Below are 27,500 nucleotides of genomic sequence, written 5' to 3' on the forward strand. Positions count from 1 at the left end.
CTGAACACCAAACAAATTCACTGAAAGCTTAATTTTATTTCTTTCCTAAACCATACTTGTTAAATAGATAAAAAGGAATGAAAGTTATACAGACAGACCAATAGGCTGATATCTGGCATTGCATATTTATGAGGAAACAAGCTTAAATCTACACCGACCGTATAGGATGATATTGTTTTTTTCAGTCAGAGCCCTCTGTCGGAGTTACCATTCAACAATATGGCATTGACTGTCGTTGAAGCCGGAAAACTTTAATTTAAAGTCATTGCGTCCCTCTAAGTCCTGGTATTTCTGAAATTAACTTCACCTCCCTCTCGTGCCAAGCAAATAATCGCCATGATATATACAATATACAATTCAATCGATTATATAAGCTTTTGTGCAAAGTTGGTCTCATGCTTATTGAATATAATTCAATATTACTTTCCATCAATTACTTAAGGTAAAAACACAATATATTTTCAATACTGAACTTCTACATTCACATTATCATAACGGGGGATTTCAAGTATATTTTCGGAGATCTTGTTCATGATATGAATAAATGAGGATACCTTCGAAGAAGCTATCATAGAAACATCATTCAAATGAATTAAACATGACGGTACGGAACATCACGTTGGAAGATATGTCTGCATGTTTGAATGTATACATACATACATTCACACACAGAAACACACACATATGGATATATATGCATATATATATATATATATATATATATATATATATATATATAATATATATATATATATATATATATATATATATACACATATGAATATATATGTATGTATATATATATATATATATATATATATATATATATTATATATATATATATATATATATATTATATATATATATATATATATTATATATATATATACATATACATATGTGTATGTATGTACCGTCGAGACATGAGATAGAAACGTTATTTGAAGAAAATGTTATATGATCTTATAATGTAAAAAGTTGTACGGGAATTGCCTGTGCATTGTCAAACTGTAAGTTTTGCATCATAAATTTACATAATATTCCACTTGAAATATGACAATTTACCGGAAATGTGTTTAACCGAAATCGAAGTAGTTTGAAATTTGGCACATGAATAGTTATCTTATCTGAAATTCCTGATCCGTATGACGTTGACAAACATTGCGAAATGAAGAGGAAAACCGGTCTTATCTGGAGCTATTCTCGACATATAATAACTGCATCGAATATCGCATGAAAATCGGTCGGCAATTATAAAAATGTTTGCCATGTTATTTAGATTCCAATTCTGTCAGCGAAAATGTTTATCCACTACACTTCACCCAACAAATTTCAGATGTTAATTTTAGAATTGTCCGAAAGAATATTCTTATTCTGTTTTCTCTTTCTCTCTCTCTCTCTCCCTCACTCTCACCCTGTCTCTCTTTCTCTCCCTTTGTAAATTTCTAATGTTATTAAATTTGGAATTAATTAATATTGGATTTCTTATAAATACTTTTACTAGACATTCGTCGTTATATAAGTCACATATTTCTTAATTTTTATCTCAATGTAATATTTTTTATGTTTCTGTCGGTAGTCATTTGTTTACGCAGTAACTTCATACAGTACGCAGCTTTTAAGCTAGTATTTATAAAATGCACATCACGTTTTAGTTTCCGACACTAATGTGTATTAGGAGGGTCGAAAATAACGCTTATATTGTCAGGTTGAAGCGAAGAGTCTAAAACTTTAACGCTTTGGCTGTTTCTGTTCGTCTAACGCCTTTTAAATAGTTAAGGCACCATGCAACTTTACAATTTCAGTTTATGTATGCTCATTTATTGAGTTCATTTTCTGGACTAATTGTTAATACAAATCTGTAGTTGATATCAATAACATTTCATTTACATTTCGAATTCTGTCTTTTGTTTTTTGTTTTGTTTGTGTACGTCTTAATATAAACACATTAGCTTATTGCTTACTAAAACACCACATAAGCCATGAGTAAAAAAAAGTCACAGATTAGGTCTGCCCTCTGAAGTAGATGTAATGTGATGCCTTATTTTTCACTGGTCCCTGTTTCATAGGCACCTTGTGCTGAAATTAGTCGTTTGCTAGCATGTCGCTCAAGCATTAATTCCCACAATATCTGAATATTTTGTCACATACTGAAGTAAGCAGTGGTTTTGTACGTGGTCATTTGAGTTACTAGAAATATCCGCCTAATTATCTTCACGTTATACCCACTACAGAAAATGGGAGGCACGTTGAACATGTGATATCGGACATACGAAGATAATTGATTGTCATGTGTGAAATATCTTCTATCACATGTTTTTCTCAATCATGATTACTTGGGGCCTGAATTATATTATATATATATATATATATATATATATATATATATATATATATATATATATATATATGTATGTATGTGTATATATATATATATATATATATATATATATATACATATGTATATATATATAATATATATATATGTATATATATATATGTATATGTATATATATATAATATATATATATATGTATATATATATATATATGTATGTATATATATATATGGTGTATATATATATATATATATATATATATATATATATACATATATATATATAAAATGATGAATCTAATTTTTTTATAACTTTTACCATAAGTTCCGAGTCTTCCTAAAATTTTATGACCTCTGCCCTTCCTTCTTTCACAAAGCCGTATGAAGACAGGCATATATTATGAAGTAGCTTTTGATAATGTTAGTGTGAAACAATTCTAAATTATTATTGTCTGGGCTTGTTATTAACTTAGTACTGATTGGCTTATTTAGCGCAGTGTGACACACACAAACGTATAAAGCCATAATAATAAATGCACACACATACACACGCGATTGACATTCTTGAAGCTGACTTTCAACTTGCGGTGGGTGGTGTAAAAGAAGAACAGCTCCTCGTCATATATATATATATATATATATATATATATATATATATATATATATAATATATATTCCATTATCATTTTATCGATTGTTGCTTCTCATCAAATGATAAACGAAATTAAAAGCCATTACATAAAAGATTGTTTTATCAGATAATCGATATTCCCGAAATTTAGATGACATTGGCATGGTCATCAAGATTAAACAAATTTAGTTGAAAATCTAATATCTCCTGTGTAATAAATCTGGTAGAATCGAATGTCTGCACTAAATAATCAAATAAAAATATACGCCATTTGTTGTTGTTTTCAATATCAGTGATATTTCTAATAACCACGTTAAACGAATGAAAATAACACGAAAGACAGAGGTAACTTTAAAAAAACAAACAATAAATATAATTACTATACATCAGAGTAAAAAATAATAGCCAGCGGTATGGAATGATACCATAGTTTACATGGTGTGTTACAAATACACTATGGATTGAAAATGGTACTTCTGAAAGCGTACGTCAATTTCTTTAGAAATAGTTAATTATCCTATAGTATTATTCCGCTCTTCTACGAATGTACCTGCAATGCCTAGATAAGTAAGATCAGTATATCATTATATAATTTAGCTTGTTAGAAAAGGTATCATCATCATCGTCGTTATGTTCGTTATTATTAAAATGTGGTGATATGTTAGAAACGTTAGCGGCCTTATACCTTTAGTAGAAAAGATTATTATTAATTATTATATTACTATTATTATTATTATTATTATTATATTATTATTATTATTATTATTATTATTATTATATTATTATTATTATTATTATTATTATTATTATTATTATTATTGAGTGAGAGAGCAGGGCATGCCATCAAAGTGACACTGGGGTAAAATATACGAAGCCCAGTATACCCATCATGACTACCTATCTGATAAGGGTACACCAGGCACATGCATCACAAATATATGTGCACGGCATGGTGATCTCATATCAAAATAAACAGCACATGACCTTGCAGGTGGGGCACAGTTAGAATTTTCGTCTGGTCAAGTAGCCCATCCCGCTCAAAAGGTCCTTGAATAAGTGTTGTTTAAAGATGTTCGACGAAACACCCATGTTTCCAGAGGTGAATTAATCACACCCCAAAGAATCCCTCTCAACACATGGCTATGATGCTCCCCCACTACTTCTTCTCGTGATCAGAGATGCACATATCGTTAGCTACAAAGGGACATGCTCAACTGGTGAAGATCAAACAACTGACAAGCAAATCTGTGTTATTGAGCAGAATATTTGCTGTAGTCCATCTTTTATATCAAGACAAAACAATGTACATGATAACACTTCCAAACAGTGAAATCCTAAACACCCGCTCTTGTAAATTTTAGGAAATTTGAGGAAAAAAATAGTTGCCATGCAAACTCGCCAGCATTTTTAGATAGGTGTGCATATATATATATATAATATATATATATATATATAATATATATATATATATATAATATATATATATATATATATATATATATATATGTACATATATACGCATTATATATATATACACACATATTGTATTACATGTCGGCTGTACCGTGTGTGTGGGTAAGTGTGAGTGTATGTATATATTTACAAATATGTTAATATGTATATGATAAAAGGTGAGGGAGAGAGACAGAGAGATTCTTTCAAAAACAATGGCGAAATCCAAATTGACAGCTTGAATTGTAATTAAACTTCACCAGGTTGATCACATCGATACAAACAATTGAAAAAAATCCCCATTCTCTCTGTCTCCTTTTCTTTTTCTTTCTTACTCTTTCCTTCTAGTTCCTTTCCCTTTTTTTTTCCTTCTCACTTTCTTTAAAAAACAAAATTGACATCTTGAAATGTCTATAAGCCTCAGTCACCTGTTAATCACAGACCGTCTCCAAATGCATTCACTCTTTCATTCAGCTTTCTGTAATTATTTCTGTCTTCTCTTTCTTCCTCTCCTCCTTTCCTTTCTCTTTTCTCTTTCTCTTTTTCTAAATAATACAAAAAACATCCTCTTTTTGATTTGATAAAAGGCAAAGAAAATCTCAGTAAAACTTATCTCAAGAGTCTCCATCAAGAGGACCATAGCATTAAGGAATTACCCCAAATTATGAGCAACTCCTTTTTCTTAATATGCATGTGTGAGTATGGTGTGTGTTTGTGTATGTGTGAGCGCGCATGCGCGCGTGTGTATACATATACAGTATATTTTGCGTTTATAGTTAGATGTATGACAGCAATATATTTAAATCTCCCCATGTAGCGATTATATGTATGCATATATAAATACAATAAATTTTGGTATTTTTTTAAATCTCACAGGATTTTGCTTAATTGGAATGTTTCTTTATTCAGTATACGCTTCCCTTTAATCTCTTTATTTAGGTGAACTCTTATTTTCTAAATCCAGAATATTCAGAAATGTTATGCCACTGTTATTTGAAATCCCAATGGCTTGACGTAAGGCATAATATCATTTTTAGAATTATGTCCATGTCTGTTTTGTAAAAGCAAACTGTCAATTAGATACAAAATAATTTTATGAATGAAAACTTTCATTTTGAGTAATTTATATAAGTCAACTTCCGCAGATCTGTTTGATCTCATGCTAATTACAATGTGTGAGTTAATGTATTTTTTGGACCTTTGCTGTTAGAAAAGATCAGTTTCTTTACATTTATAGTAGTTTTACAGAATAGTAGGGGTTGTACGAGGGGTTGTATAGTTTCGATTGTGGACGATGTCTCACTGAAAATAGAGCCGGCCCACGTAAGTGTATTCGAAAGTATTTTAGGGTTAAGAGAAGCATAAAAGTAACATAAGTCTAAGTATAATAAAACACGCTGTTTACAGTAAATTTATCATGGCTTTCGTTTTCCATAGTGACTCATATTTCATACTACGTACAATAGAATGTATCTTTTTGCTAATTAAGGCTATGTCAAATTTTGATTAGTGGATCAATCTCGTAGAAGGACATTGCAATACATTTCGTTCGGTATTTGCAGACTTAAAGTATGATTCGTCAGTCTTAAGAGCGTCTATTCTATAATTCATTACCATTCTTGTATCTAAGTTTTTAGCTACAGCAGTAACTGCCTATATATTTGTAAGCGTATAACACAAAAATACGCAGACACACTCACTCACATACTCATAAACATTTAAGACACACACTCACAACACACACAGATATATAAATCGTGCGTGCGTGTTAGTCAGTTGGTTGTTCCGCATTATCATTGTAACTAAATTTTGAATATATAGAGTTAGGTATTGTTTTCTGTATTAAATTGCATAATAAGTGTACAGTGTATATGAGAAAGACAAATACTGCATTCCAATAATCAAATATACGATTTTTGCATACAAATACTTATATTTCTGTCTCTAAAACAAGACAAATTTCATTAAATAGTTATTTGCATGAGCATATGATGTTTTATAATTCAGATTTTGCAACATGTTTTAAGCAGAGATGAGTTATACTTGAAATGTACTATTAGTCCAATCATAAATATGACGCAATTAAACTGCAAATCCAGTTGTTGAGTCAGTTGCGATAATAACAAGTAAATCAATTACTAAATGCTAAAATATGTAGGCTAATCTAATAAGTTACAATGCGAGAGTAAACTAAAAGGAAAAGATATTTTAATCGAACTACACATGGAGCAAAATATCAGATTCCGAAAATCAGATATTTTATCATATTTTAGAACTCTTAATCAAGTTAATTTTAGAGTAAATTTCTTGATGTAGAGATAACAATTCTCAACTAATGCACTTCCATAAGCAGCTGAATCTATAGAACGTTGATCCTAATGTTTAACAATGTATAATTTTGATATGATTCCAGAAATATACGACATACATTTACTTCAACTCATGGTGAAATCTTTGTCTTGCATTAAGGCTGTCATGGCATTCATTTTGTAAGCGTCAGGTTCCGGATTCAGTTCTACAATGTGGGACCTTTGATACGAACTTCTTTTAATATATTTGAGTTTACCAACATCTTAAGGCTGTTGACGGTCGGTCTCTCTTTATATGTGTCAGAGTAGGCCAACGATGTGTTCCATTATATCTCATATATTAAACTTTTACTGAGGCATAAAATAATCACTGATCTATTTGAAAAAATGTCATCCCTAACTCAAGAAACAGATCACCACTTTGGCCTAAATCATGCAAAACTTTAGTGGGATTCATAAAGCCTGCTTAAGGTTTTACAAAGCTTAGTGTGCTGACTCAATGCAATGCAGAAATATTATATCTTAAATTCCAGGACTCTAGATGAAGTACTTTCGGTTATAATCACTAGGTGGCACTAGATTCAGACTTCAGTATTTCCGCTGCTTAAATCCTTGTAAACGGAAGAGAGATGTGGAATAAAAGTGTAATTATATTCAAAAGTCAAGTCATAACCCTAATATATATATATATATATATATATATTATATATATATATATATATAGAGAGAGAGAGAGAGAGAGAGAGAAAATAGTAAAAAGTGAAAAAACTACAGAAGGCTTGTTTTAAAAGGTTAAAAAATATATATTTGTGTCAATATGTCAGAAGAATGTTATAAATTTTTTTCATACAATGACATAGTGTAGAAGAAATGACCGGTTTCGCGTTCAGCTTTTCAAATTTCTTAAAACGTTATGTTTACGTTGAGCGGTGATCTAGATAATAAGTGATTTCTTCCGGTGTAAGGGAGATAATCGCTTAAAATTATTTGCCTTTCTTTTGGATTGAGTTTCTCTGTATAAGTATATTAGAATGGTTAAGTTTGGGCTTGTATTGTTCAATGAAGAATGTTTCCTTGTTTAGTCTAATTTGTGTTGGTGTTCCGATAGCACATTGGTAGAATGGAAAGATTAGAAATTGTGGTAGTAGTTGCTTTGCGCATTTCTCAATGTGCTCACTAAAGGGTATCATTCTGTATTCTGAGAATGCAATCTGTTGTCGATGTAGTGTGCATCTACGTCTGAGTGATAGTCCCGTGGATCCCACGTAGTCTTGGTGGCAGCCCGAGCATTTTATGACATAAATTATGTTTTCAGAGGCATAAGTAAAATTAGATTTGATCTTGAATTTCTGTCCCTCTTTGAAGAGGAATTCTGATCCTTCTAGCAGGTTTGGACATGTTGCACAGTTCGGTCTACCACATTTTTTTTACTTTTCCAACATATTTATACAGAGAAACTCAATCCAAAAGAAAAGCAAATAATTTTAAGCGATTATCTCCCTTACACCGGAAGAAATCACTTATTTTCTAGATTACCGCTTAATGTAAACATAACGTTTTTAGAAATTTGAAAAGCTGAACGCGAAACCGGTCATTTATTCTATACTATGTCATTGTATGAAAAAAAATTATAACATTCTTCAGACATATTGACTCATATATATATATATATATATATATATATATATATATATATTATATATATATATATATAGAGAGAGAGAGAGAGAGAGAGAGAGAGAGAGAGAGAGAGAGAGAGAGACAGACAGATAGACGGACAGACAGGAAGACAGACAGACAGAAAGATAGACAGACAGACAGACAGACAGACAGACAGACAGACAGACAGACAGATAGATAGATAGATAGATAGATAGATAGATAGATAGATAGATAGATAGATAGATAGATATACATAAATGCCGAACAAAGGGAATGAGTGCTCAACACCGCATTGTTGGAGAAAATATCTTTATATTTATATTGAGGTTACCATTGGTGTCATGTTAATCAATATATCTTAATATCTTAACAAATGTTCAAGCCCATCACGCAGTGGAATGGTGTTCGTTGTGGTTAGCTTGAGAGAGTAAGATATTAACAAATTTTTCTTAACATGGAACCAATGATAGTCTTCATACACAGATATATACATATATAAGTGTGTTTGCGTGTGTGTGTGTGTGTGTCTGCCTGTGTATGTCTGTATATATATATATATATATATATATATATATATATATATATATATATATATATAATGAAGTCAAATCAAATGGTGATATTAGAATTCAATTCAGACGTACATTTTAAACCTGCGCAATACATAATAGGAAATGTATCGATAACCAAAGACCTTTCTCAATTAGCTCATAAATATATACATATAATGATGCATTTGAGAGATAACTGCATGTGATTTATAAAGAGAAGAGTGTACGATGAGATTCTACACACGGTCTCATCCATCTGCTGATCGAAATAGTCTCAAATGCCATATCGTCCACAATCATTGCAATCAAATATAATGTAACTATGCTTGTAATCGTTGAGAAGCATCTCGTTATATGTAGTTTTCTTTTGCCGCTCGCTAATATAGAGCTGTTATTCCGGATCAGATTAAATAAACTGAGCGCAAACGAAGCTAGAATTAATTGTTTGACTGAAAGTCACAGACTAATTATCGGTGGTTTCTGGTTCGTTGATCTTCCGTTGACTAATATTTATCTGCAGGAAATAACTCTGACTTACCGGCGGGAAAATATAAACAATAATTAAATGAATAATCAAAAACCTTCAACCAAATCAACGCAGAATCGTAAATAAAATCAAGAATGATATTGAGCTGATTCCAAGGTTGGCAAAAGACAAATATTTGACAGAGATTTTAATGTATTTACATATGATTTTTATAATCTCATTAGTTTCTTTTAAAGTGATAGACTTTCAAATATAAGTTGATGTGAACTAAAATTTTAAAACCCAGTGTTTCTGACGCATGAACCAGCATATATGCGTGTTTGCATTTGTGTATGTACGTATGAGTGTGTGTGTGTGTGTGTGTGTGCACGAATGTAATTTCCAGTATGCCTGTACATGTGTGTGTGCTCACGCATGCGTTTACATAAAGTACGAATACAGAATTAATTCAACATAACTTAAGTCGTAATTATTTCGTTACCATCCCGTTTCTGATGTCATAGCAAGAAATGTTACGCAATATGCGCGTTTGATTTTCTACGAATGTCGCTTCATCAGACTAGCAAGAAGTCCCGCGCACTTGCCTTGTACGTATGCATAATACATACATACATACATACATACGTGCATAAACTCGACTCCGTCGGTCACGAATGATTATGGGTGCACCTAAGAGGTTCCCCTTTGGGGTACAAGTCTGGGCCGAAACTCGCCTCACCGGCGAACACACAACCTAGGGACATTTTTTTATAGAAAACCAGCTTATGCATACCAGCCTCCCCTCTTCATGCAACTGACGTTATCCAACGGAAGGGCAAAGGCCGATACAGATTGGCACCAGTGACGTCGCAACTCATTCCTACAGCTGAATGAACTGGAGCAACGTGAAAAGAAGTGTCTTGCTCAAAAGCGCAACACGCAACCCGGTCCGGGAATATATATATGTATAAATATATATATATATATATATAATATATATATATATATATATATATATATATATATATATATATATATACAGAGGGAGAGAGAGAGAGAGAGACAGACAGAGAGACAGAGACAGAGACAGACAGACAGACAGACGGACGGACGGACGGACGGACAGTGAGACAGATCGATAGATAAGTTGAAAGATAAGTAGTTAGATAGATAGATAGATATATGAACACACACATGTGTGCTTATGGATAGACAAATTCATAAATACACATAAAACCACACGTAATCCATATACATGTACGTGTGTGCAATCCATTCTAACTGAGAACTTCTTTATCTGGTGTTGAGAATTCAATATTAGTTGACAATACACACTTCCAAAACCCTTTTATATAATTTCCGCACTAAAGCCTTCAATGATATTTTTCCAATAAAAATTTATATCTGTTACTCATATATAAATAACCAATTTTTATAAGACAAACAGACCATTACTGTTTTTGTTGTTTCAGACTGTGGACTATAGCTATTGTAGGATACCAGATGAAGAATTTATTGGATTGAAGCGACCCCATAGCTTATCTAGTAAATCTACATTTGCTATTTTCGGTCTTATTCTATCGCACTCGTTTTACTGAACCCCTATGATACATAGATTTATATGAACGAATACCAATTTTAAGATGTAGTCAACCTAATGATAATACAGCAAAACTCACACACACACACATACACACACACTCATACACATTCAACGAGTTTCTGTTTCATTGTACCGAATTAACTAAAAAAAATGAACGGTCGGTCCTCGTCTATCATACACAACGACAGGTTGTCGTGCATTGAAACTGAACACAAAACCTTTTGGTTTCAAAATAGATTTCTTCAATACCATGCTATATATTTCATTTTTGCCCACAAGGGGCCAAACATAGAGGGGGCAAACAAGCACTGATAAAGGGATTAAGTCGATTATATCGACCCCAGTGCATAACTGGTTCTTAATTTATCGACTCCGAAAGGATGAAAGGCAAAGTCGACCTTGGCGGAATTTGAACTCAGAACGTAACGGCAGACGAAATACCTATTTCTTTACTACCCACAAGGGGCTAAACACAGAGAGGACAAACAAGGACAAGCAAACGGATTAAGTCGATTATATCGACCCCAGTGCGTAACTGGTACTTATTTAATCGACCCCGAAATGATGAAAGGCAAAATCGATCTCGGTGGAATTTGAACTCAGAGCGTAACGGCAGACGAAATACCGCAAAGCATTTCGCCTGGGGCGCTAACGTTTCTGCCAGCTCGCCACCTTTCTTCAATGTCATGCTATAACTGTGTGTATCATAGAAAATAGTTTAGTAACTGCATTAAATAACAGCATATTTGCCGAATGTACAGTTTATATATTTTGTTTTGTGTATATATTATCGACAGTAATAGCTTTATCAAACCTTCGATAACCTTTTTGTTTCAATGTAAGGATGATTTAATTACGATTTTATGTGGCATATAAAGAAACATTTTAATGAAAGGATTAATTTGGGAAATGAAACCAATGAATTTCCCAGGAATAAAAGTATTAGACTAAGGATGGGTAGAGGAAAAAAAGGAGAATTTGAAGAAAAGAAAGAGGGCGATATGATGGTGGAAATGAGGAAGAAAGTAAAAACATTATATCAGTCAGAAACGTTCAACATTTTTGGTTGCTTAAGTGGGTAAAACTTAATGTAGAAAATTAGTGGCTTTATTCAATCACTTATATAAACACAGAAGTAAGAATTTAAATTTTTATAGAAACACAGTAAATACAATTGTTTTCTGTCAAACATGACCGCTCTGAGACTAGCGTTTATGAAAGCTCACCGCCTGGAGCCGGCTCTGAAATACTATTACTTTTCTAACGAACTCTAGACTCCAGTTACTTACAATGTGATAAAAATCAAGGAGCAAATAATACCTAATGCATAACCACTCACGCCTTTTCTTTACGTGATTACGAGAGGTAATACTGTTGTACCAGCCCACGTGCTATTTCGGAAAGATCATTTTCTCAAGGTAAGTTCGTTCCTCTTGCACATCAATGGTAATATGGTGACCTTTTCACTGGATTTCAATGAAAGCCCTAGCTTATCACTGCTGGCCATTTATATCTCCCTGAAAGCAGAGCGATCAGATATGGATTTTTTTCGTGTGTCAAGAAGCCTTTTTCAGAATATCTTTCTCATTAGTAGAACAGCAGTTCCACGTATAATTGGGTTCCGGTTAGCAACCGGTTCTATGATGAAATGCGCCAGTTTCCTTCCACAAGGAATGGCGATTACTTGTGTTTGTCAGCGTGCTATGGATGAATATGTTGCATATGAGGTGAGCGTTAAACGAGTCAGCACAGTGAGAACATTCTCTAACGAAGCTTGCATCCGAAGGGATGTTTACAAGTGTTTATTGGAAAATGATTGAGTACACAAGTTTGAGAAGTCTGAATGCATTTACCCTTTTCTAGACAGGTGCAAAGAAAATTGGAAATTATTTTTAATTCTTTTCATGAGAAAGAATGATCTCAGGCACCTACCATTGGAGATGCACTAACGCTCTTTTCGTATCTCCATTTTGTTGTTGATTACCTGTATTTTTACATTATATAAGCCTACTTTTTTTATGATATTTCCATTGTCCCCAACGTTCTTGGGGTTTCTCGAAGACAGTAAAAGAAATTATTGTTCTTTTCTTTTCTACTCTAGGCACAAAGCCCAAGAAGAAATTATTATTAGTATTGTTATTATTGCACGCCGGGCGAAAAGCTTAGCGGTATTTCGTCTGCCGCTACGTTCTGAGTTCAAATTCCGCCGAGGTCGACTTTGCCTTTCATCCTTTCGGGGTCGATTAAATAAGTACTAGTTACCCACTGGGGTCGATATAATCGACTTAATCCGTTTGTCTGTCCTTGTTTGTCCTCTCTGTGTTTAGCCCCTTGTGAGTAGTAAAGAAATAGGTATTTCGACCGTCTTTAGCTTATGAGTTCAAATTCCACCGAAGAAGACTTTGCCTTTTATCTTTTCGAGGTCGATAAAATAAGTACAAGTTGAGAACTTGGGTCGATGTAATCGACTGAACCCCTCCCTCAAATTTCAGGCCTTGTGCCTATTGTAGAAAGAATTATTATTATTATTATTATTATTATTATTATTATTATTATTATTATTATTATTATTATTATTATTATTATAACAATGCTTTGTACTGTAGGTACAAGGCATGGAATTTAGGGGATGAGGCTAGTCGATTACAACGACCCCAGATTTCAACTGGAGCTCATTTTATCGACTTCGAAAGAATGAAAGGCAAAGTCAACCGCGGCGGAATTTGAACTCAAAATACAGAGTCGGACAAAATGCTGCTAAACATCTTGCCCGGGATGCTAACAATACGGGCAGCTCACCGCCTTACTAATGATAATGATGATGATGATGACGACGACGAATACGACGATGACGGTAATAATAATAATAATAATAATAATAATAATAATAATAATAATAATAATAATAATAAGACCACAAATTCAGCCGTGTTAGATGTTGACACAGTCATAAGAGAGCTTGAGCAAGAACAAACATACAAATATTTAGGGATAAATGAAGGCTCTGGTATTCAGCATGCAAGCATGAAAGAGAAGATCAGGAAGGAATGTTATAGGAGAGTTCGTGCAGTCCTGAAATCTGAACTAAATGCACGTAACAAGGTGTTAGCTATAAATTCCTTAGCAGTTCCAGTTGTTACTTATAGCTACAATGTGTTGAACTGGAATATGAGTGAAGTAAAAAATATAGATAGGAAAATACGCAAGCTGCTGAGTTGTAATAGGATGCACCACCCAAAGGCAGACGTAGATCGCCTTTACCTTCCCAGAGCCCAAGGAGGTCGAGGCCTGATCCAATTTGAACTAGGCATTACAATATCAAAACTGCCGACAAGTGGTATAATCACCACCCTGAGGCTGTAACTGAAGGAGAAAATGTAACCATTCTGTGGGACTTTCCAGTACATACAGACCGAACCATCAAGGCCAATAAACCAGATATTGTTGTGAAAGACCAAAACAATAAAGTTTGTTTATTGATCGACATGAGCATCCCCTGTGATCATAATATATCAGCGAAAGAGTTTGACAAGCTCAGAAAATATAAAGACCTACTCATTGAAATTGAGAAAATGTGGCATCTCAAGGCGGTTACAATACCAGTGATCGTAGGAGCACTAGGAATGATCAAGAAGAGAACCGAAAATTATATGAGAATGATCCCTGGCTTACCATCCCTGCAAGAAGTGAGTGCAAAAGATTGTCTTAACTGGTACATCACACGTATTGAGAAGAGCATTGTCGATGTGAGAACTGTTGCTGCTCATGTATTTTAATTTAACTTAAAAAAAAAATAATAAATAAAATGAACGAACTATTGAGTTTGGTTTAATGGCCTACCAATGTATACTATGAGTTTCTTTGCCCTAGGAGTCGGGAAGACACCCGGCAAGAAATGGAAGCAAATTTGAAAGAAGAAAAAAAGTAATAATAATAATAATAATAATAATAATAATAATAATAATACTAACAGCAACAACAACAATAATAATGATAAAAATTAGTACACTTTCTTTCGCTATGTGTTTTGTTTAAGCATGACTACTTTAGAAAATGCGAGAATTTTGATATTAATTTAGAATCTTTTGTTAGTATTTCTCTTCTGCAGTTTTGTACACCGTGAAAATAAATCGTTGATTGTATTCGGTAAATGAGCTGCCAGAAACATATAACAAGAAATTATTTTTGTTTTATTCATCGAAATGATACCGAATACTGTCTAGAACGAAATCTTGTTAATAACTTGTCGATCCTTGAATTGAAAACGTTGTACCAAAACATTCAGTGTCTTCAGGCGATTGAAGTGCTATTTTATGTGATCATATATTTCAGATTCTAAATTAATATCAAAATTCTTGCATTTGCTAAAGTATTCATGCTTAAAATCTCAAACTGGTATTTTTCTTTTAATTTTTCTTTTTTACTATTTAGTTATATCTTTACTTTATATTCAGTGAGTATCAAAACTGTTAAAGTCTGCTATGCTTTTCTTGATGTGTGAATATTGCTGTTGTGTGGTTGTCATATCTCTGTCCAATCTAATAGCGGACGTGATTATGTCGACGCCAATTTTCTATGTTACATATGGGAACTGAAAATTAATCGTGCAAACATTGTGAAAATAAGATACATACTGCTTTTGTAATCGTGTATAAATCTAATTTTCCAATGGACATTTAAAAGAAAATACAGATACACAACCATAGTAAATACACACCTATACATAGATAGGGAAAATGTAATCATGTTTGTTTTTCATTATTCTGTTTTTGAAAATCCATGTAACACGAATACATATTCATAGTAAACAAATAAAGCATTAAGTATGCATACAGTAACACTGAAAATCACTCATACACACATAAAAACAAAAGAACCACCACTGTCATACTCACACTCTCACACAAATGCTTCCGTACCTTTACTTCAACAAGGTAAATAGAACAGATATCATTTTTCATTCATACACTACCGATAACAATCACATGTATACGAATATTAATTGATATAAAGTGTGCATATTTGTATGTATGAAAATGTAGTGCACTGTTCCAAGTATTGCATCCAATGAGATATAAATATTATTTAATAAACACAGTATATGTATTTATGTGCTACTATGATTTGTATGTCATTATTAAATAATATATATTGTGTTTAATGAATAATATATATGCATATATATACATATATATACATTATATATATATATATATATATATATTAATATAATATATATATATATATATATATATATATATATATATTAATATAGTAGTAACAGAAAAGGAGGAATTTCGATTATCCCACGATTATATATAGGAAACACATGCATACAGGGCGCACAACGAACACACAGCACATACAAGATAAAAGCATTTTCTGCAGTGATGCAAAGAGCCATTAATTTCAAAGAAGGATGAGTTAAGCTGGACTCTGTATCTAGCTGATATTTATTGTCTACAGAAGAATGAAAAGTAAAGCCGACTTTACTGAACTCAGCGTGAAGTATTCAATGCCACAGAGGTCTTCCTCCTACGTAAACTCAATGCCACAAAGTGCTCTCTCCTACGAGTCATCTATATAACCTGTGAAGCATTCAACAATTTTTTACATAGAACACGATCAATAAAGAGGTGGGTCGATTATATTAAACCACAGTACTAGAATGGTACTTTATTTAACTAAGCCACAAAAGAAGAATGACAAAGTTGGCATCGGCGGAATTTTACCCAGGAAGTAAATAGCATGAGCACATGTCATAACACTTTTTAACTTATACTCTAATGATTCTGCCACCCAAATCCCTCCGTCATATTAACTGATTATTTAATAATAATAATAATAAAAGAATATATTAGAATTATTGACTCCTTAAGTATAACAAAGTTGAACTGATATAATTTCAAGGCTGATCTTAAAAAGTATAACTCTCATACGCCATCATGTCCAGCCTCTACCATTTCTTTCATTCTCGGATTTTTCAGAATCCTAAGTAATAACAAAATGTAATAAATTTTCATGTGTAAGATAGAAGGTTCCTGAATTCACAACATACTATTCATGATTATGTGACCTATTAGAAACAGTAGCTTCATTTTCACCGGTCTCTTCAAATTACATTCCCGTGCCTTACACTTACAAAACCTCTTTAATATAACTCTCGATTCATAAACAGATTTGGTAGTCGATATCCCTTTCACCATGGGTTTACTCGGGCACAGCTGACCTGGGGTTAATCAACAACAGTAACAATGACGACCATATGGACGGACCATTTCAAACTATCTTACGAATTACTAGTAGGCATGCACAATGGGGAAAAATAATAAAATGATATCTTCAATTGAACGGCATTTTCTCAATGATAAATACAAAATTGCAATGCAGCACAAATTTTATCAGTATGTTACAATGAAAGATATGGCCTTCAATTACTCTCAAATCAATGGATATCAGTTGCAAAATAGTAGTTAATTTCATATGTTGTGTGTGCATATTTACCATATGTACTACTAACTTTTTGAGAAGATATTTTGTGTTGGTACTGATAGGTTAAAGAACACTTGTTCTTTGATATTGCACATACTGCCTTCATGATAAAATAACATCTCTCAATGCTCAATCGGCATTTCTGTAAACTGTAAACTTGTCCTTATAGATTTTGAAGATATTACTTTGCTCAAGTGCGTTCTCAGATGTTTTCACACACATCATATCGATTGTTCTTAGAGTAATGTCCATCAATGTTTCTGTTTCATATATATATATATATATATATATATATATATATATATATATGGGGGTGAGTGTGTGTGTATGTGTGTGTGTGGAGGCGCAATGGCCCAGTGGTTAGGGCAGCGGACTCGCGGTCATAGGATCGCGGTTTCGATTCCCAGACCGGGCTTTGTGACTGTTTATTGAGCGAAAACACCCAAAGTTCCACAAGGCTCCGGCAGGTGGTGGTGGCGATCCCTGCTGTACTCTTTCGCCACAACTTTCTCATTTCGGGGCGTCATTTGAAGGCTAAAACAATACGAAACGCATTGTGACCAGTGATGTGTAGCAACATCTGATAGCTTGGTCGGTCACAGTGATCACGATGATATATATATATATATATATAAGTTTACCAAAATTTAGATTCAAATAAATATGGTACTTAAGTTAGATGCACCAGAATTTTGTATGGTGTTATCCATATAAATCAATGGGGTGATTATAATCAAAATAAGCAACATGAATAACTATATATATATATATATATATATATATATATATATATATATATATATATATATATATACATATATATATATATATATATAAAACGCTTTGCCAAAATATCTCAGGGATTTTGATGCAGTGGAGGTAGATGTTCTAAGAAACAACTTGATCTCTTGCCATCCAAGGTCCCAGATGAACCAATACCAAGGCTGGAAGCACAAAAGAGGTCAATAGTGTCGAACTCCCTTTCTTCACCAAAACCCAATCGCATAAGTTTGGCCAGTGCATAGGTGATTAGATTGGCGGTGCCCCAGTATAGCCACAGCCTTACGGCTGAAACGTGTAAAAGGATATATATGAGGAATCTCTTAACCATTATCAAGCTTGCCGCACGGGGACGTTGGTACAGGTATCCATTTGGGAGGCGAATACCACGTTAGAAAGATCCAATTTTAAGAGTATTGAGAGAGAGTAAGACTTGTGAGCCCCTGAAATAAAGAATATTCATGTACTAACGTGCTGTTGAATATTCCATATGACTGTTCGATATTAGCGTATATGTAAATAAATATGCGTGTGTATGTATATATATATATATATGTAGCTTTATATATATATATATATATACACACACATACACAGGAACACACACACACACACGTATATATATATATATATATATATACATATAGTTGCGTCAGTGTGTGTGTGTTCGGGGGTGTGCTTTTGTGTGTAAATGTGTGCGTATTTTTTCGTATGTATGTATACCTGTATGTATATATGTATATATGTATAAAATCAGTTGATATAATTTTTTTATGAAGCTTAACCAAAATATTGATGAACTAATAAGGATGATTTTCACGCTTACCAAATATACATAAGGATATGTCTCTTACAACTGGCATATAGTTGATATGTGCTTATTTGGAGGTCATTATGAATAATAAAAACAGTCAATTTAAGGAAGCTAGGGTGAAATGTAAATAAACACTGGTACAGTGTTATAGCAATTTTAAAATATCAGTGTGCAGAGATCCATTTTGCCTGTGCGCCTGTGGGTACGCGCACATCTTTATTAATAACACAAGAAATTAATGATCTGGAAGTCATTGTAATTTAAGTAATATCGAAATAAATAATCATACTTCAAATATATATATTCAGAGCGTAGATACATGCAAGGAAAGTTGAGGATATTTGGCTATTGAGTCAGAATGACTATTTAAAATTAAATGGAATGTAGCCTGTATGGTACTTAGTTCATTTTCAATGACATATTGAAGAAATAAGCATGGAACTTAAGCGTAATCATCGTAATGTGTTTATGTCATATTACGTCTTTCATACTATTGGTATTATTCAGAAATGCTCTTCTTGGATTATTCCTGGAGGGCTGATAAGGGAAATGACATAAAAACATTCATTAATTAGATTTATAATTACGATAGGTTGCTTTTTTAAACACAGATAACAAAAGTTGATTGGATTTGATGCCGATTTTATGTTTTCAATTCAGCTAGCTTAAGTCGATGGCATACATTGAAATTAAGATGTACTCAAATTTTGTATTAAAAAAAATCAATTGTTCTTTTGTTAGCATTTTTCAAAGTTGTGCAAAGTGACATCTACTCTTTTGCAAATAATTAAAAACAGAAGGCTTTCACAGACTCCTCATCTCGGCAATACATTCTTAATAGAATTTAGCAAATTGAAGTAGAAACAAAACAAAATATAAATTAGGTTAAAATATTAATGAACACAATACTAGAAAGCAAGACGAGTAATAAACGCCCAAACAAGATCGTACTCGTAAAATTTAAGTACAGAAATAATTTAGAATTGAAAACAAAAGAATAAAACAGTTTACTACAAGTTTTCCTTACAAAATATGAAAATCGAAAGAGATTGAGTGGGAAATAAAAATAAAGAAATACAAAGAGTATATGATAGGTCAAAAGATCATCTACAGTAGGTGGAACTAGATATGGCTTGCAGAAAAAAACCCATTAGCCTCACAAATTCGATTACCGGTTGATAGATTCAATTTATGGTTGATTCACTTACAGACATAATGCCGTCGGGAAAATTATAAAAAGCACATTTTATCAAATTTTCTGCATCCTATAGTTCAGACACGTTCTATTGAATTATATACATGCACAATGTTACATGTAAATGTACGTAATGCATTTCTTTAACAACATTATTTCGTATGTGTTCCTGATAACCTAAAAGCGTAACTACACCAGAGAGCAAACGTATTTTCTATGCATAATAACAAACCTCAGTAAAAATAGGTCTCGAGGAATTTATCTCGACTGTTTGAGATCAAATCACATCGAAGCCAGCTTTGCTGCTCAACTTTTCAAGATAGGCGAAAATGTAAAATGTAGGCTGCTGGGTTGGAGAAATGCTGAAATACCGTACAGAGCACCTTGCAGCATCTGTTTAGAGCAGGAATTCTGGAATATTTCCTTTTTATCTATGGACCTCTTTAAATACTTTTTCACTCTGGTGGACCCCTATAGCCATGCTATGTTTAAAAACTAGTTTTATAGATACTGCTTTCAAAATTACTTTTTGTTATATCACTTGTTTACTTGTGTAGTTGGAACCATGGTTCAAACTACACAAGTTTTAACGTTAGAGAAAGAAACCTACCTGTTTCTTCCAATAAATACACCCGGAGGAAAATCATTTCATGCATGGACACTTAATATATACCACTGTGGATCCCCAATTTACTATATTGCTTGACTGGAACCTCAAAATTCTTATATGAACCCATGTGGGGGTCAAGTGGACTCCGGTTTAGAATCACTGCTTTAAACCTTTCGCATTTTGATATCTTTGGTTTTAGCGAATTGCCCGTAAAGAGTTGACTCCCCACCATATGGGCAACATCAGTTGCGTGAAGAGTGGAGAATTCTATGCATGAGCATCTGTCAGTCTTCCTAAATATTGACATACATATTCTTGTTTGGGTAATTTCCTAAATACTTCCTAAGCAAGTAAAGATGTAGTGACCCTGTTATCAATGTAGTATGGAGATTTCGCCAATGTTTCCGACTACATCTGAATAATAATAGCATCAATAATGCTATCCTCATATTCTGTCATGATTCATGTTTCCTTCCCTCTTCACTGGACTGAGTCAATACATAAATACACACACACATACGTACATACATACATACTTGCATGTATACGCAATCTAGCTAATGCCAGCAGCATTGACAAGAATAGCAGCCTGTCTCTAGCCTGTGATAACTTCATCTCATCTCACGAAATAGGCTAAACCTTTGCAATGCAGTAACAAGAAGTAGCTAGCATATATTTGATCATTAAAAGACGTAAGGATCGCTCTAAAATGTGTCACTTATATCATACCAGTTTGAAATATACCACACATATTACCAGAAGCTTTCCAAAAATCGCCGCAAGATAATACCTTCTCATGCAATTAAACTTCATCGGATTTTGTTGATTTCAGCTTCTTGGATATTTTTCATAATTTTTTTTCCATATTTAAATCCAGGATTGCTTTATAAATTAAATAGATATGTCGCTTATGACATATCCATAGTAAGGGGAATAACTTTAGTCTGTGTTGTTTTATGACTTCTAATTTAAAGTAATCGACGTCTGTTTTATAAATTAGATGTTATCTATGTATTCCCAGAGAGTGTCACTCCAAATGTTTGGTAGAATTATTGTAGGTGATGTATGTGCTGTCATCGGTAGTCTTTTCTAATGTTTGTAAACCTGTTTTACGCATTCAGAGCGCTATACACACATATAAATATATACGTGAATACACATACATATATACTCTCATGCACACAAACGTATATGTGTGAAGATCTGAGTGTGTGTGAGGCTGTATGCGTGCCTGCGTGTGTTTGTGAGTGTGTGTGAGTGTGTGTGTGCGTGTTTGTATATATATATACACATATATGTATAAATGATTGTGTATGTATGTCTACACACACACACAAATCTATATATATAAAACTGAGAATGTGTGTGTGTCTGTCTGTCTGTGTGAATCCCTAAAACTTGAGAACTACACAACCAATTTCATTCAAATTTAACACACGAATTACTTAGGATCCATGTAGTATCATGGACAAAAAACTCTTTAACTTCCTGCCAAGGGTGAGCCCACAGCAATATCATATCTTCACTATTTCAGTATTACATGTAAAAATGAAACAAACATCTCTGTATTGTATGTATATGGATGTATGTATATATATGTATATATAATATATAATATATATATTATATATATATATATATACATGTATATATATAGATATATATGTATACATGTACATCTATAGATGTATTTCTATAGATATACATGTATATGTATACATGTATGTCTAGATGTATATATATATATATATATATATATATATATATAGATGTACAGTAATATGTGCACATCTATATATATACACATATATACATGCATATATATATACACCCATACACGCATACACACACACACATACACACATACATAGGTGCAGGTGTGGCTGTGAGGTAACAAACTTGGTTCCAAAACACATGGTCCTCAGTTCAGACCCACTGTGTGGTAACTTGGCATGTGTCTTCTGCTATAGCCTCAGACCAACCAAAGCATTGTAGGTGGATTTTGTAGACAGAAACTGAAAGAAATCAATTGTATATATACGTATGTATATATGTAATTCTATGTATGTGTATTGGTGTTTCTCCTTCATCACTGCTTCACAACTGGTGTCCGTTTATTTACATCCCCATAACTTACTGCTTTCACAAGAAGAAACTGATAGAATAAGTACCAGGCTTATCAAAATGTAAAAACGCACTACGCAGTGTCTCATATTTTTGATTGCCCACTCAGATGCATCGATAAATTTATCTTTGTGTGTGTATCTGTGTGTGTGAGTGTTGTGTGTGTGTGGTATACATGTATATATATATATATATATATATATATATATATATAATATATATATATTATATATATATATATATATATATTACATTATAAAAGGGCTTAGTAAAATAAATACTTTGCCGCATACTGAACTCGTTAGAAATAGCAGCTAAAAAAACTATTTCTAACACTTAAAGAAAACCTCTCTCATATAGAGGTTTTCTTTAAGTGTTAGAAATAGTTTTTTTAGCTGCTATTTCTAACGAGTTCAGTATGCGGCAAAGTAATTTATTTTACTAAGCCCTTTTATATAATGTAATAATTTGAATTTGCCTTAAATGGTCCCTTTGCATACTGAATACTTGGTGAAATTGATTAATTAATTAATTAATTTTACCCTCAATTGTTGAAATTATATATATATATATATATATATATACATATATATGGATTTCATAGACAGGAACTGAAACAAATCGATCGTATATATATGTATGTACATATGTAAGTGTATGTGTTTTAGTATTGGCAACATGAATGACAATGGTCAGAGACAACTTGAAGTTTGCACATACCATAACCTGTGCATCACCAACACATTCTTTGCCAACAAGACATCCCACAAGGCATCTTGGAAACATCCAAGATCTCACAACCGGCATCAGCTGGATCTCATCATTACACGAAGATCCTTTCTGAATTCAGCTCAACTGACCCGTAGTTACCACAGCATGGATTGTAACACAGATCATTCACTAATAAGGAGTAGGATGAGGATTCTGCCTAAAAAAAGTCCATCAGTCCAAGAAAATGGGCCGACCACGCACTAACAGTGCCAGAACCTCGGACCCTACACTGCGACAATGTTTTGTTGTTTCTGTCAAGGTTGCCTTCAGTAGCTGCCCAACCTCCCCTGCTGAATGTAGGTCGAATTATATCAGAGAAGCTTTGTATACCACATCAATATATACTTTCGGCATGAGAGAAAGGCAAAACCCAGATTGGTTCAATGCTCGGCTCTCAGAGCTGGAAAAATTATTGAAGCAAAACGTGCAGTCTGATGCAATAAAAGAGTGATTGTTCTACAAAGTCACTCGAAGAACTCAGAAAGGCAAGAAATAAAACCCAACTGACTGCCAGACGCTGTGAAAATAGGTATTGGCAGGAAATCTATCAGAGTATCCTGTCAGCTGCTGACAGTGGCGATACCCGTGGGATGTATGCCGGTTTGAAGAAGGCCCTCGCTCCATCCGCAACCAAGTCAGCCACTCTGAAATCATCTACTGGAGATCTCATCAAGGACCAAAGCAAGCAAGTGGATAGATGAGTGGAGTACTACCAGGATCTCTACTCACGGGAGACCATGGTAGCTGAGGTTGCAATCGAGGGTGTCAAGATCTTGCCAGTCATGTGCGAACTTGACAGTCTGCCATTTATAGCAGAGCTCACCAAGGCTATTTACTCCCTAGCAAGTAACAAGGCTCCGGGAAAAGACGGCATCCCCACGTAATCCCACGATTACAATTTTGTTTGGGTGTGTAAAAAGGGAAGTAACCCTCATCTGCAATTCTATATCCTGTTAAATATAGAAGCCATATATATATATATATATATATATATATATATATACACACATATATATATATACACACACACACACACATATATATATATATATAATTATATATATATACATACATACATATATACATATATATTATATATATATATATATACATACATATATACATATATATATATATATATATATATAATATATATATATATATGTGTGTGTGTGTGTGTGTATGTATATATATATATGTATATATGTATGTATATATATATATATATACATATATATATATATATATTATATATATATATATATATATATAATATATATATATATATATATACATGTATATGCACGTGGTGGCGCAATGGCCCAGTGGTTAGGGCAGCAGACTCGCGGTCGTAGGTTCGCGGTTTCGATTCCCAGACCGGGCGTTATGAGTGTTTATTGCAAAAGAAATTACTGGATAATTCCGGATTTCATGAAGGCAAAGTATTTTTTAATACAAAGCCAGAAATCCGTGATCTGGAATTTTTTTTTTTTCTAGTTAATTTTATTGTCTGTTTTTCTCTTGGTGCTCTATGAACATTTAATGTGGCTTTAGAATCAAGTTTTGACTGTTGTTTCCAGCGTGGAGGTATCTCTTATTAGATACCCTAAATTATAATTTTAAATAATTATTACCTTTGAAAAGTTTTATTCCCATTCTGGCCACCCGATAAGAGTTATATTTTAAATATCGATCTTATCCTTATATATATATATATATATATATATATATATATATATATATATATATATATATATAATAGAAATATTAAAATTACTAAGTCTCTCTAAAGGAGATTACGGCAGCGTTACTGGATATTAATAGTTATCGCCATACTAATATGGCAGTCCATAAATATAAGACTAAAGCTGTCGCTGATTAGCTCCAAGAGGCCGTCGCCTCTAGCTAGCTATATGACACACGAACCTGCGTCCATTACAACCTTCGAACAGGGGAGGTCAGCCGATTCACCTTGCTAGTCAGACATCTGCAGACATGTTTCAGGGTTGTTGCCCTTTATCAATGCAGCGTAGTCAAACCCAGCAGGTGTCGCTACTGACCGTCTGTTCGAAGATTTTATTTACCTAGTTACAGTGGAATACATCCACTTGTTTTCAATTATAGAAATATTAAAATTACTAAGTCTCTCTAAAGGAGATTACGGCAGCGTTACTGGATATTAACAGTTATCGCCATACTAATATGGCAGTCCATAAATATAAGACTAAAGCTGTCGCTGATTAACTCCAAGGGGCCATCGCCTCTAGCTAGCTATATGACACACGTACCTGCGTCCATTACAACCTTCTACTACTACTTAAAATGATATAAGCATCGTTTTCAGTCGACAGTGGTGGTGTATATTTGCAGTTATTAGCACTACGTCAGAGACGGAATTGACAGTGTGTGTAGTTCTTATCGTGCGTTTGCTTTATTCGGGTAAACGTAGAACGAATACAAAACAATAACAACATCCAAACAAAAATTGTTTTAGCAGTAAAAAATGCAAAAAGACAAGCTACTTCTCTTAATGTTAAACAATATAGTATTTTTGGGTAAGAAAGTAAAATTGATCATACTTAGATTTTTTGAAACAAGAAACTAATCTGAGATAATTGCGATAAAAAAGAGAAAAAAAAATATAATGTATATTTAGTCTGAAATTAGCAATATCACATCTTGCTTTTTAGTTCCAGTAAATTTCACTCTATAATCCTTATATAAATTATACCTCGAAAATATAAAGAAAAGTTGATATCTTATCGACTGAATAGAATTTCTAGCCTTAAGTTTGCTCAGTATTATTATTAGTTTAGAAAATCCAATTTGCTCTCTTTCCTTTTTGATGTAGATTTCAATTCAGACTCCTATCAAAAGTTCTTTATACTGTTTTATTTTTTTCTGTTCTCTTTTCAATATACGTTTCGCTTTGTACTTTTGTCTGGTTTAGTATTTCGCTAATGTAAAATCAAATAAATGTATTATAGGAATTTAATCCAATTAGCAATTACACCTCTCAGTATTTTATCGTCTTTTGATATTTTCTTTGGACTTTACGCGTTGTACTAGTAAATATTGATAGATTTTCTTTGGGGATTTATTTTCAACATTGAACTGCCGAGTTTTCTTTTGAATATATTAAATATTCCTTTAGGCTGTTTTAGGTGCTTTAGGTTGTCGTCTTTTTTATCAGCACTCACATATTTCCACATAATGATGATACTTCGTCCAATTTCACATTATCACTAAATGTACGAAGCGAATCTATTCTTCCTTGAAGGAAAGATTTATGCTCCCTTCGTAAAAGGAAGCGCAATCAGGAATATTTAGTACAATGGCCTGAGCGATTAAGAATAATGTAGTCCATTCTATTAATGACATATTATAGAAATGCACCACTACATGTAAATGGTTACCAAAGAGCGACAGTTCAACAATCAAAAGAATAAGATCACACCCTCTAGATTTTCAATGATTTACTAACTCTTACTTTATCTATCGTGTAAACTGGAGATATCAACGGAAATACGATTTCAGTTCTTTTGTATCATTCATCCATATAATTTATAAGCAATGTGTCAGAGATCTTGTTTCAATTTCACGTTTGGGTTTCAGCTTCATCTATCATAACTAACATGTATCTCTCGGAACAATGAGCCGGTATTAAGAAATTTAAATTTAATATTCAATCACATCGATTGAA

General features: G+C 33.0%; 1 protein-coding gene across 1 annotated transcript in view; it reads right to left on the reverse strand.

Annotated features, from left to right (window-relative positions):
• LOC115209448 (neuronal acetylcholine receptor subunit beta-4-like) overlaps positions 1-27,500 on the reverse strand; it is an 81,711-nt gene that overhangs the window by 12,897 nt on the left and 41,314 nt on the right. The gene's annotated exons all lie outside the window — the stretch shown is intronic.

Source organism: Octopus sinensis, linkage group LG3 (assembly GCF_006345805.1).
Source record: "Octopus sinensis linkage group LG3, ASM634580v1, whole genome shotgun sequence".
In the NCBI taxonomy this organism is placed as follows: domain Eukaryota; kingdom Metazoa; phylum Mollusca; class Cephalopoda; order Octopoda; family Octopodidae; genus Octopus; species Octopus sinensis.